Source organism: Corapipo altera, unplaced genomic scaffold, assembly GCF_003945725.1.
Source record: "Corapipo altera isolate COAL_440 unplaced genomic scaffold, ASM394572v1 271, whole genome shotgun sequence".
Classification (NCBI taxonomy): domain Eukaryota; kingdom Metazoa; phylum Chordata; class Aves; order Passeriformes; family Pipridae; genus Corapipo; species Corapipo altera.
In genome coordinates this window covers 3,513,321-3,527,054 of record NW_020884935.1, presented here as the reverse complement: position 1 = coordinate 3,527,054, position 13,734 = coordinate 3,513,321, and positions in this window count along the sequence as shown.

Genomic DNA, 13,734 nt, shown 5'->3' with positions numbered 1-13,734 from the left:
CCGATCTCAGCCCGGGACGCACCACCGGCCGCAGCACCGCCCGCGCTCACGGCAAGCCAGCGGCGGCACGCGTCTTCCGCCGCGCCCCCACCGACTCCGCTCTGCGCATGCGCCGCGCCGTCTCAAAATAGTCCCTCCCGGTTTTGCCGCTCCGGAGAAGCCGAGCCCGTGCAGGCGGCGAAGCTGCGGGGCGCGAGGGTGTGGCGAGCTCGGTTCTGCCGCGGAGAGCCTCCGGTACTGGCGGTGGGGGAAGAGTCTGTCCCCCGACCGCGGCTTTTATGGCTGTGGGGTGCGTGACGTCACGTCCGGTGCGGCGTCCGCGCCATCGAGGCCCGGCCGGGGAGGGCGCGTCCCACAATGCCCCGCGCGGGGCGGCGGGGGCTCTTGGCGCCAAGCGCGGGGCGTGTCCCACAATGCCGCGCGCGGGGCGTGGGGCCGTGTGCAGCCCTGGGCCGGCATAAGGCCGTGTGCAGCGCCAGGGGAGGCGGGTTCTGGCGCGTTCTCGCCGTATTCCCGTCGCGTTCCCCTTGTATTCACTCTGTGTGCCCGCTGTGGTTGAAGGGCTGCGGGCACGGCTCTGTCCCGCTGTGCCGTGCCCGGACGCAGTGGGGAAAGGGGCTCTGCCCGCCCCTCGGGGATAGGACGGGGGCTGAGGCAAAATGGCCGCCCTGAGGGCACAGAGAGTGGGACCGGCCCGCGGCTCAGCCAGGCGGGCATCCAGCTGACACATCTCCTCCAGCAAAGTGTTATTAAAGCCCAGTTTTAAATCTACTCGGTTTGGTTCTTTCCCCCCTGACGTGGTGCTTTCTTATTGTTGAACCAGTATGATGGTTCTCAGGGGCCCTTGCATCAGACCGACCTCGTGGTTGACGTGTTTCCTTTGCACCTGAACAAAATGAGTTTGGACATAACAAACTATGAAGGGACTTGGCTCTGTGTTTACATAAATCAGTAAAAGTGGAGGAACGAAAAACATCAAAAATTGAGGCAAAGTCGCATCCCAAGAGTTCGCCTTCAAGAGAACGTCATCCACGCAGGGCTGTGTACTTGTGCTGTGTGATGCGTCTGCAGAGGTTTAATGTAGAGTTACATGAAAAATACACACAAAAGAGGGCAGAAAAGATTTTCCTGCAGAAGAAGCAAGAAAATAATGTACAATTGTGTTACAGTTACAAGATTATGATTTAAATAAAGTCACTTCAAATCACATTGGAGTAGCCTGGGTTGTCACAAAGCCCTCACGGGTAGGTTAAAGCAGCCTTAGAGTGAGAAACCACTTCTGTGTGCCCCAGTCCACAAGATAAAACAGATGTGGGAGAGGTAGTGCTAAAGATTATAGAAATAGTTGTTCTTGTGCAGTCTGGGTGTCTCTCACTGATCCCTGGGTGTCGTTTGTACCGACACAAGTGACTCCATGTGGTGCCGGAGAGGTTCAGTCACTGAAACCACCATGATGGTGTTAAAAGCAGTGTTGGAGTGAGGAGAAAACCTCTTTAGGCTCCTGAGTTAATTAAGGGATTGTGAAAAATGTTTTCTGCCTCTTCCTTGGAGCCCATCATGCTGCCCTCATTTTTCATGTGTTAATGAAAAATGCGTATTCCTCTGGAAAAACAGCGAGCCGGTGGCTGACAGATAGGGAAATATTTTCAGTGTAACGTCATGTCATGTGTGACTGTTACAAATGCTGCTCGTTTTTCTCTTGTGGAGGTTAAAGTGCAGTGATGTGCTCTGCTCCAGGCATTTTTAACAAGGAATGTCAGTGTTGGATTGCTAATGGATTAAATAAAGGCGGCTGCTAATGATGGAGAGATGGTATGAGAGAGCCCATCTTCAGGAGTGGTGGTTGGCAAAGGGTAAACTCCCAACTGTCTGGGGATTTTCTACATCTTTAACAGAGTTTTATGGTTTCACAATTCAACTTTGTAGCAGAACATGACCTGTGTGGTTCCAGTGCTGATCTATGTGACTTAAGTGGGTGCTTTGGGGTAAATAATGCATTTTTAACGTTATTTAACAAGCTATTCACAATTTAACAAGCTGTTATTTACCAGCTCAGTAGAAATACTCATTGGAGGCCCCACCCCTGGAGGTGTCCGTGGAAGGACTGGATGTGGCACTCAGTGCTCTGGGCTGGGTGATGAGGTGGGGATCGGGCACAGGTTGGACTCTATGATTTTGGAGGTCTTTTCCAACCTCAGTGATTCTGTGATCCCTGGAAGTGTTCAAAGCCAGATTGGATGAGGCTTAGAGCACCCTGGTCCAATGGAAGGTGTCCCTGACCATGGCAGGGGGTCCCTCCCAACCCAAACCTTTTTGTGATATTAAAAAAACCCAACAACTACTCTCTCCACAAGAAACAAACCACAAAGAGCCTGATTATGCTCCTCCCGGGTGTAGGGAAGCTTCATCCTGTGCCAAGAAATGACTTTCATTTTCAAAAACTTATTAAACCACTGAAAGTTATTCTTAAAAGCATCATAAACCAATGGTAAGTCTGCCTGGTTGGTGAAAACCCTGTTGCATAATTTCTTTTGTACCTTAATAATCCTCATAGCTGCTTTAAATGATTGTCTTAATTACCTTAATGAAGTGTCTCTTTATAGAAGTATTGGATGTTTTCTTCCTCATTACCTTCCTTATCTCCGTGTTATCAGTGGAGTGTTTAGTTGGATAAACTGCAGTGTACTTATTTCTCAGAGTAATTTTTGGCTTTCCGGCAAAACATATATGTGGAGAATCATTAAATTATGTAGAAAATAAATTACTGGGAAGGAAAAAGCAAATAATCTTGCTAAAATAAAAGAAACCAACTGCTGTAAAATGACAAGTTTTTGTTCTCAAAATGGCAGCAATGAAAATCAGGGCTTTCCAAGGGAGAATATTGGTGAATAATGCAAATATTACCCGTGTAACATCAGTGCTGATTGTAACTCCTGATGAAACATGGGAAGCAGGAGGTTTCCCAAGCAGAGCTGCTGGGCTGGGGCCACAGCCCACAGCCTGTCATCGCCCTGCTCTGTTAGAGAGAACCTGTTTTTCCTAATCCTTAGTACAGAGTGATCCAGATGGGATTAGTCCTGACTAATCTTACTTTGTTGCAAAATAACAGTTCATCAAAGCTCAAACTGTTTGGGACAAAAGGGTCGTTTTTAAAGAGGTTGGGTTTTTTTTGGAGAACTGAGCTGTGAATTGTCCCAACTTGCCGTTTCCCTCCTGTAACAGTAGTTTGGAATCTGCTGCTGGAGGGGTTTCCTTGGCATTCCAGCAGTAACATGAAACCACACAGATTGTGTCTTGGGAGGTGAAACAGAAAGGGGGGTGGGTGTTCCATTTTAAATAGTGCCTCAAAGTTATCAAAGTTATTGATTTGCATGTAGGAGAAATATGCAAAAATACCAGTCTGTGATTTTTTTCAGAGAAACTCTGAGTTTAAGATAAGACAATGAAGGTGTGTGTGAGTATGGAAATAATTCCCATAACAGTGGATGGTGACAGAGCTCGTTTTGTTTATGGAGATTTGTCTGTAAGCAGAGATTTCCTCTGCACATGCTGGGGCATGTCTGGATGCACATGGAAAACACAGCACGCTGCCAGTGGGAGTTTTTCCTGGAAGCCAGCCTGAAAGGACACACACAGGTGGAGACTTAAAGGAGAAAAGCCTTGCAGACGAGCAGAGGTAACACCACCAGAATTCAAATCATGCCAGGCCGCTTGGGAAATGCTCATTTTCAGAAATTCCAAAACACTGCTGCTTTTTCCCCTCATGAGAACAGCCACACCATGCAGTTGGTCACACGATGTGCTTGGCAGAGCCGTGATCCCAGGTCCCTGGAGCAGAGTGCCGAGGTCTTCATGGGCCACCTTGTCACCCTGGCTGGGTGAAGGGGCACAGGAAAGCAGGGTCTGGTTAAATGGTGTGTGTTAATTTGTCTGGCTGGTAGCAATTAAAGGTTGATTTAAAAACAATTTAAAAATAATAAAAATCAGGGGTTTGCTGTGATCTCTGCTGCCTCATTTTCACGCTACTCAGATTTGCAGTGCCCAGTGTCCCCTTTGATTCCCAGGTGCCAGCACACCACGGCTCGAGGTGGGAGTGGAAGGGGCAGAGGCTGGCACAGACCAGAAAGTTTCAATGAACGCCCCCAAATCTGCTTTAACAGATTTCTTTCCCTGGGTAAATATTTCTGTTCATCCAGGGCTCTGCCGGTGCTCCCTGCCTCCTGCTGTCACCGGGTATTGCAGCAGCTGCTCCCATTGCCCTTCCCTCTCCCTGCCTGGTGGGATGCTCCAAGGCCTGATGTGGAGAGGGAGGAAGATGAATGCAAAGTGTTAAAGTAAATGAACCTGCCAAGGTTTATTCCTGCTAAGGAATAAAGAAGTGGAAAGGAGCAGATCTCTTTGGGTGGCTCATTCCAGACACATCTTTGTGGTTCAGCAGGACTGGCCGGCGAGGGTTTTCCTGCGGCCGCTCGGTTTCCTTTTGCTATTTTTATTTCCCTGTGCATTTCCTGGAGTTACCTCCTTTCCCCTCAACTCATTCTCACACTCCAGGCTGAGCCATCCACGCTGGGATCCACCAAGGAGCCACCAATGGCACCGTACCAGCACTGGGAGCTCACCAGCCCCACTTGGCACCTCCTGTCCCACTGCTTTTGTTCTGACTCGGACTGAACGCTGCCATCCCAACACAGGGAGCTGAAACAGCGTGTGTTTGTCCATTATCTGCTGTGTGGCTCCTGCCACTGTCCCCGGCAGGACACCACAGGGCCGTGGCACAGCCACGGACAGCAGGAGCTCTGTGTTTACACATCCTGGGGGGTGTCTCCGTGGCGGCCATGCCACCAAGCCAAGCCTTGGGAGCGTGGGTAGAGCTTCATCTCTTTGTTCTCCAAAAATAACCCCAATTTGCCAGGCCTGAGTGGGTTTTAAAAGAGGTTTTCCATTAGCTTTCCATCAGATGCCGCTGGCGGCACTGCCGACGTCCCCGCTCCCTCCCCGGTCTCGGGGCTTTCAGCAGGACGCGGCCCCTGTGGCATCAGTGTGGGTTTGGTGATTTTATTTAACACAAGGAACTACAATGAGTCAAAAATGCATTAACATTGGTTTCAAGCAGAGTATTTTTAAATACAAATAGGGTTTTCAGAACTGTTTGGTGGACGTGTGTTAACTTTGCGCAAACATTGGAGAGAGGCGAGGGACTACGAAAACCACTTGAAACAAAAAGTCATGGGGATGAGGGTGGGAGGGACACCAAGCCATATATTTTTCTGTCAGAGCTCAATGAAAGGCAAATAAACGAGGAAAAATAAACTCAACGTTTACAAAAGGCCCAGGGTGGGAGCAGCCGCCGAGATCTGGAGCAGTTTGCTGATCCCAGTGCCCGGATGCTGCTGAAAGGGTTCTGCTCCCACTGGAAATCCTGTTCCATGGCATTTTATTATCCAGACATTCCTCGTGCAGGAAACCTCAGAGTTAATATCCCATTAATTTTTAAGGTGAAGGGTGCAAAGTAAGTGATTTTAAATGGCCAGATTAAAAGATGTGTCAGAAATTAGGCGTGGAAATACCCCAGCAGTGGCTGTTCTGTGCTCTCCTCTGGGGGTCAAATAAAAAATGAGAACATTTTATTTTCATATGATATTGGACTTTCAGGTACCACAGTAGCCCAACTAAAATATGAAATACAATGGAGAAACCTAATTTTTTTGCTTTCCTAATAGGCCTTTTAGGTGCAGTTCCTTGAGGGCAGTAAATAGGATTAACAGGTCGTTGTCATTTAGAGCATGACTGGCGGATAATATTTTGATGATTTCCCTGGAAGCATATTAACATTTTTATCCTCTGAAATACCACATGTGAGAAAGAAAGGATCAAAGGAGTGGGAGCTGCATGGGGTGAGGAGCCTGGGAGAGCTGGGCTGGCGAGTGCAGGGAGCTGCAGCACCAGTAAAAGCCGCAGTTCCTCCATGGGAGCCAGTTATTCATAAACCCATGGCTTTGGATAATGTCCTGGGGTATCAGAGGACTTTACTGCTTCTTCATTCACCTCCCCATCACAGAGAGTTTCATGAGACACACACATGTGGCATCCCCAGGAGGCTTTTTTGCTGTTAACAGCAAACAATCCCTGTGCTGCCGGGCCGGGGGTGAGCACAAAGCAGCGCCTCCACTTCTGTTTGCTCCGAGAGCATCAATGCTCTCAGTGAGCATTTTTTTTCCTCTAGGGTTTGTTTTTATTTATTATTCCCTCTTTTATTCCTCCTCATCCTCCCAGACAGAGGGCAGCTTGGCTCCCAAACCAATTGTTTGCCTGCTTGGGGTTACACACCAGCTGAGCACTGTGATGGATTGGGGCTGAAGTGCTCCTGAGCACTGGTGGGACAGAGATGAACTGGAAATACACCCTCCAGACCCCAGTTGGTGGTTTACACTGAGGGCATAGGTTTGGGTGCCTCTGGGACCCACTGGCTTCTTGGTGCTCCATGGCAAAGCCTGGTGTGTTTGCTCGTGGCTGACCATGGGCTGGCCTGGATCCTGGATCCTGCAGCTTGGAGGCTCACCTGGATCCCAGCACGGAGGCAGAGCCATCCGAGGGCACCGAGGGCTCTTCCCGTGTGCAGAGGTTTGCTCTCCTCCCACGGATGTTTCCATGCTGTGGGACCTAAGCAGCTGTAACATTCCCGTAAGAAAACCACCACCATTTGACAATGTTTGGCTGGAAACCTCTGCTCTTTTCTGGCCATGAAGTGCATTCCTGACGCCTCTCCCCGTGTCACCATGATAACCATCACCTCAGACCGGGGATGAGGCTGGACCTGCCCATTAATTCCCACCCCGTGGGTGTTGAGCAGGGGACAGGGTGTGCTTGTAGCTCCAGGTATAAGTTTTCCTGGCTCATGCTGGAGGTGTCAGAGAGAGGTGGATACAGGCTGTGCTCCCCTCTGTCTCCCTGCTCCTGCCCTCGTGCCCTCGCTGAGCCCTTGGCTTGTGCTGGCTCGGAGCAGTTGCTCTGTGCAAGGACAGCCCTTCCCGCTGTATTTCCAAGGCCGATTAAGCGGGAGGCAGAGTAGCCTTAAGCATTCCTCTAATTAAAACAAAATCCCTCGTGGCCTCTTATATACAGAGAGACATTACAGACCTAAGGCTTGTATAAAATGTGTATTTATTGATCGGATCAACTGTTGCAGCTCCTTCTGTAGAGTTCAGTGAGAGCATCACCACGACCAGGCTGGCGAGGAGGGCAGGGAGGGGGTTCTGGCTTTCGGTGATGCCAGCCCGGGGTGAGCCCGTGAGTGTCTGTGAGCTATATATACATTTATGTACATTTATATCCATTTAGAGATGCAGCTGCCCATCTAGGCATCACCTCCAGCACCCAGTCTGATCCTGCTTTCCCAGGCTGGTCCTGGCTCTGGCACAGGACATGCTGCTTGCACTGGGCTCTGGGCTCTCACCAACCAGCCCATTCCCCAGCTGTGGTTTGCAGAGTTGCACCACAGTGGGTTGTTTCTGGCTGCTTCTCTTTTGAGCCCACTCAGATGGCTGGTTTTTTGATTGCAGGAAGGTGAGAGCGCTTCTGATAAAGCCTTGCAGTGATCGAAGGACGGGACGTACTTTCCAGGGAGCAACAACCACTGAAATGCTTTCGCAGGCCGAGCTTTTGTGCTCAGCAAGTTGCTCCAATTTGAAGCACAATCCCAAGAAATGTGAGTGTGTGGTGGAAATGTCTGCAGGCCTGGATTAAAGCGGCGCTGGCAGATGATGCTGTAGCTTCCACAGTATAAACATTACAGAAAAATAGTGTAAATACGGGGAATTCTATTTTTTTTCCTCATTTTTTCCCTCACTCGGGCCAGGAACTGCTAAAGCTTAAATAAATCATTGCAGAAGTGAGACTGACCTAAATCATTCTACACAGTGGAGACCTTGTCTCCTGCTTTCGGAGCTTCCCGTATTTAAGCTGTGCCAGAACAGGGTTTAAGTTGTCTGTACAGCAGTGGCTGGTTCCTACGCCCCGGGGAGCCCGGGGGAAGGTGTGAGATCGGCTGCCGTGTGCCAGCGAGGCTGCTGGGGAGCCAAAGCCACCAGCTTACGCTTGCTGGGGGAACCAGCAGGGGTTTTTGGTGCCACACCATCCCGTGCTCGGTGCTGGCAGGTTTCCCTGCCCCGTGTGGGGCTGTCACTGTGCTGGGCTCTGTGTGTCCCCAGTGAACACCCAGCTGGGTGCCTAATTCATGCATGCATGCCTAATCAGGGAATGCACAAGTGCCCAGTTAATGTACATTTGAGCACCCGAGCAGTTCATGCATCAGCATCCAAAGAGATCATGCATGAGCACACACAGGTTCACACTTGGTGCTCGCACAAGTGCAGGGTTAGTCCTGCAGGAAAACCGGGTCAGCACATCCGTGGATGCCTCATTCCCGGGCACATGAGCCCCGATCAGAGCATGCATGAGCACCCAGGCAGCTCACGCATGACCACCCCGTTATTTTGCATACAAATGCCCGATTAGCCTGTGCATGATTGATCAATTATTTCATGCATCAGCTCCAAGTGGCTTACACGTGGTTTCCCAGTTGGTTCACTGGAGAGTGCCCAGTGTGTTCCCAGAGCAGGGACACCCCTGGGGACTGCAGCCACGGGCTGGGAAGGACTGTGGCAGAGCAGAGGAAGTGCAGAGCGCTGCAAGGACCCAGCTGCCGTGTATGTGCCGTGGTGGGGCAGGAGGAACCCCTCCCTGCAGCCAGCCCAAAGCCACCAGCTCCTCTGACGGCAGCACCGTGCTCTGCTCGACCACAGGAACCCAACCTTGGCGAGTGCTGTGGCTCACAGGAGGGCGGAGTAAATGATCACAACAGCCCTTCCAGCCTTAAAAATGTAGGGAGCCTTTGATGTGCAGGCAGGACGTCTTGCAGATAAACCACTAGTGCTCTGGCACAAGCCCAGATGAGAGGGAGCACAGGAAAGGAAAAATGGAAAAAACTCAAGAGAATAAGTAAAATTAACCCTTGTCCTTTCTCTGGCCCTGCAAGCACACTGAGTCTTGCTCTGTGGTCAGACTGGGAGCTCTGCAAATCCCACTGCAGGAGCGAAGCCACAAGACATCATCACACAGCACATGGCTTTGATGTGACCTTTCCTTTGGTGTTTATGTTGTCTCCAAACCCGTTTTTCGCTTTGGGAGAGATCAGATTAAAGGGAGTTGTCAGCCCCCGGTGCATCCAGCTGGTCCAGGAGCTTGAGCTGGGGTGCTGGGAACTGCGAGCAGGGGGCTGGGCAGCTTCTCACCCTTCACCCCTCCACGTGCACAGAAGCAGTTGTTACATTCCTGTGCTCATAGGACCCCACCAAGATTCCAGAGAGATGTCCTTATTTATGGATCCTGCATGAACTGCACACCGCAAGTCACTCACGAAAACTTGCAGGGAGCAGCTGACCTGAATCCATATTAATAAGGCTCACAAGTCGTGGAGTGTTTTCTCTCTCATGCCTGTGGGATGGCAGGAACGCGCTGCCTCGTGGCACGCAGGGCTTAGACAAAAAGCCTTCTATAGCCTGTCACATTTTTAAGCCCGTTTGCCTTGGAGATAAGCCCAGGCTGCCCTGCCGTGGTGCCACGCTGCAGCTGCCTCTGCTCTGCTCCAGGACGAGCCCAGCACTCGAGGAGTGATGGCTCTGTGCACACCGGAGCCACAGAAGGGCCGTGCTGGCTCTGGGGACAGCACTGGGATTTCAGAGCCTCACTGTGTGGTGCTGATGGGAAGGATGTGACCCAGTCCTGGGTAGTTCTTCCTAGAGAGGAGCATTTCTCCCCCAGCCCCCTGCACCCTCCGCCCTGCTGCTCCCGTGGCAGTAAAGGGAGGGACTCCTTGCCCAGCTGAGGAACGTGAGGGACAGTCCCAGGTCTGGTATTCCTGCACTCTCTGGTTGTATGTCAGGATGAAAGCCTTTGCAGATCAGGTGCACAGGGAGAACCTGGTTCCCATTCCCTGGCAGAAGTGAGAGTAACCCATGGGAGACAGCACTGTACCCAAACAAGATCTGTGCAGTGACACAGATGGCAGGTAGTGAAAACACTTTATCAGCCCAAATTTGAGAGCAATAAACCCCACGGGGGACTTGGAGCCTGCTGTTGCTGTTAAGGGACCACTCATTGTGCCCAAACCCTCCGCGTCAGCGGTGGCAGCTCCCGCTGGAGGTTTTAGAGCCTTTCCTTTTATAGGGCTTTTTCTTTTTCCACAGGATTTATCCAGGTTCTATAGCAGGGATTCAGGGAGATAATAACGTACATCAACCAGGGCGCTGGAAACTGCTTCGCAAACAAGATTGATCAAAGCAGCCCAGGACGGAGAGCAAACCCTCCGGAATGCGCTTTGCAAAACACTTGCCAAAACAATTGACTCCTGGTAAAAAATAACACGTTGGGCAGTCCTGGGGGCTGTGCTGGTGAGGGACCTGGGTCCAGCACCCGAAATGCTGGTGGGGGCTGCAGCCAGGAGCAAGGGCTTTTGTGGATATGAAGTGGCCAAATTCCCCTTGGCACGGAGCAGCAGCCCTGCTCCAGGGTGTCCGGGTATCACTGCTGTGCCCACACCCTTCATGCTGTTACAGAGGGGAATTAATAGAAGCTGCTTTACTGCTACTGTTGTTTTTATTGATTATTGGCAAGGAGAGTGACTGATGGGGGAGAGAAAGGAAGGGAGCACAGGTGCAGGAGACATGTGGGAGGAGAAGGGAGGGAAGGAATTCCTGCGAGGCGAGGAGATGAAGGTGACATTTCTGCAGTTGTCTGCTATGGATCTGTGCTATAAAATAAGTCAGTGTGCCACGTCCATGGCGGGGCAGAGCAGAAGTAATGGGCTGAGGTGCAGCAAAGTGGGTTTAGGTTGAATAAGAGAAATCTCCTATGGGGGATGTTCCTGCAGAGGCGCAGCATGGAAGTGGTGGGATGCTGCAGCCTCACTCACACTGTCAGCCCCGCACTTGGTTCCCAGACCTCTGCATTTCTTGTGGAAAATATGCACAAAGTCTGTGGGGTTTGAGTTAAGATCGCCTGCAAGTGGAAACATCCTGTGGGGAAGCATGTGGCCATGGGGCAGGAGGAGCAGAGCCTTAGATGGCAAACTGCTCCTCGTGCCGGGCCCTTTTCCTGTGAATCCCTGTGAAGTGCCTTATATAGTGCACTTGGAGGAATTTATAAACAAATGCCTTTTGTCACTCTTCAGGAACGCATCTCCCTCTACAGCACTCCAAGCACTTTATTCCATCAAGGCAACGCTCCTTCCTGTGCAAGAAGCACAACTGAGCCAGGCAGAAGCTGGGCTCCTCCACCTGCTCTTGCAGATGCTTTGGGAGGAGGCAGGATGTAACTGGGATGGGGTTACACTGGGAATGCAGAAGCACTGGATCCAGCTCTGGGGACTGTAGGTTGTCACCATGTGGGTTCAGGGCCACTGTTTGATACCTCGTCCCTTTGCTCCCTGGGGCAGCTCCCCCTACCCTGGGCTGAAGGTGCCCGTGGGCATCCCCAGGACAGGTAGGGCAGGAGGGAGGTGAGTGCTGCTTCTGCTACAGGAAAATACAGGGAGGTCCAGAGCATGGGAGTCCTTGTGGGAAAGCTTGGGGTTCCTGCTGGGACAGACAGACAGGATGAGCATCGCCCAGCAGCTGCCTCTGGCCTTAAAACCTGCTGGGCCCCATCCCCTGCCCCGGCCTCAGCTCAGGACTAACAGCACAGCACAAACCTCTGCCCCAGTGTGAACGGCAGCTCCGTCCCAAGGCTCTGCACTGCCTGGGCTGGGATGCTCATAGAACAGATCCACAAGACTCAGGGATCTGCTGCCTCAACAGAGACTCGGCAGAGCTATAAATAGCACAGCCAAGTGTGGTGCAGTGAACCTGAGCGGGGCCGGCTGCCCTCGTGGCCGGGCACTCCGGGAGCTGTGTCCCTGGGATCCTGCCTGCTCCGGCCGGGCCAGCCGAGACCGTGCCACCTGCCCAGGCATGGCCTTGTCCCTCTGTGCTCGTACAACCTCAGTGCCGGGCCCTGCAGTGTTCCTTCATCACTGGCTTTTCTGCTGCTCTCTGGCTTCTCCTCTCTTAAAGCTGAAGCTCAGGTCTGGACCCATTAAAGAACAGTAAATATTTTATTTGCTGTTTGGAGTTTTGACCAGCATCTCAGAGGCTGCAAAGGTCACACCAGGAACTATCCACTCCATTAGCAAACGGGATCAGCCCGTTCCTGGGCTGCCCAGCGGGCTCACGTGGAATGAACCCAGCCTGTTCCCCAGGTGCTGTTACCAGCCCTAGGCTTGTCTTCCTTCAGCAATCAAATCAGGGAGGTTTCAGGACCCAGAGTAGTTTTCCTGGTTTTCAAGGCCACGCAGGCAATTAAAACCGGTCTCATTAAGAGCCAGCTGAGCCTGGGCAGCACTGTCTCTGTCTCACTGTTGTGCGGGCACCACGGCATGGGAATGGGGACGGCACAGGAATCAGGGTTTTTTGTTCTGCTGGGCTTTTCTTCAGGTGTCTTCTGCAAAGGGCTTCTTGGCACTGCAGCTCGAGTGAAATGGAGCAACCAAAACGGGAGCTGGCTGCCAGCCAGCCCGGCAGCCGGGCACGCAGGGGCAGCCAGGGGGGAGGAGTGTGCCTGGAGCACAGTTATCCAGGGCAGGATCCCTGTGCGGGAAAGCCAAGTGTCTGAAGCACCGGTGTCACCTCTGTGTGCCAGGGTCCTGCTGGCCCGGTGCTCCCTCACTGCCAGACTCCGTGAGACCTCACAGGCAGGTGTGTGAACAGGAGGGCTTTATTCTCCCCTCTGTCCTTACTTTGGCTTTCACGTGTACGGGGAACATCCCACATTCTCAGGGTGAACATATGATGCCGCTCGAACAGCCACATCACCCCCGAGCTCTGTTGCGGTGCAGGGACAATTCTCGGCAGCGCGGAACTTGGGTTTGGGATATTATCAGCTTTTCCACATGAATGAAGACTCGACCTGGCTGGAAAATGACCTGGCAGGACACCCTGAGGCATCCTAGAGGAAAAGCAGTGGCTTCCACCAGATGTGGGGCTGATGGTCAGTGGACCATAGGGAAAGTTGGTCATTCCCCAAACTTTTTGGGGCATTCCCCATGCTTTGCTCTCTGTGGGAGAACCCCAAGAAATGTGATAACCCTCTTGATGTGTTTGGGAGTGGGAGATCTGCCTGGAGAGATGCTGAGTCCTGCTGGGGGACACTGAGCACCTGCTGCAGTGACCTGAAAACATGGACATCTGGGAATGGTGGTGGAGGAAAAGCTTACAGCGAGCTCCAGGAGAACACTGTGGTGTGTTACCCAACCTAGTGGGTCCCTCACAGGGGTTCAGGCTCAGGCATCGGGCTGCCCAAGGCAGAGGGGACCCCCCGAGCAGAAATCTTGACCCCCTAGGGCAGCAGAGCCCCCTCTGAGGGATCAGCCCCCCTCAAGGGATCAGGCTCCCCGGGGGGATGGGGGTCCCGAGACGACGGAACCCCCACGGAACCATCGTCCCCTCACACCGCCCCTCACACCGTCCCCGGCCCCTCCCGGCGCCCCCGCCCCCCGGCCCCGCCCCTCCCCGCCGCGCGCCGCCCCGCGGCATTGTGGGATGAAATAGGATGTAGGCAGAACAGCGCGGGCGGACGGGCCGGGCGCGGCGGGCCGCGCCGCGCCGCAGCCAATAGGGGCGCGGCGCGCGGGGCGGCGCAGCC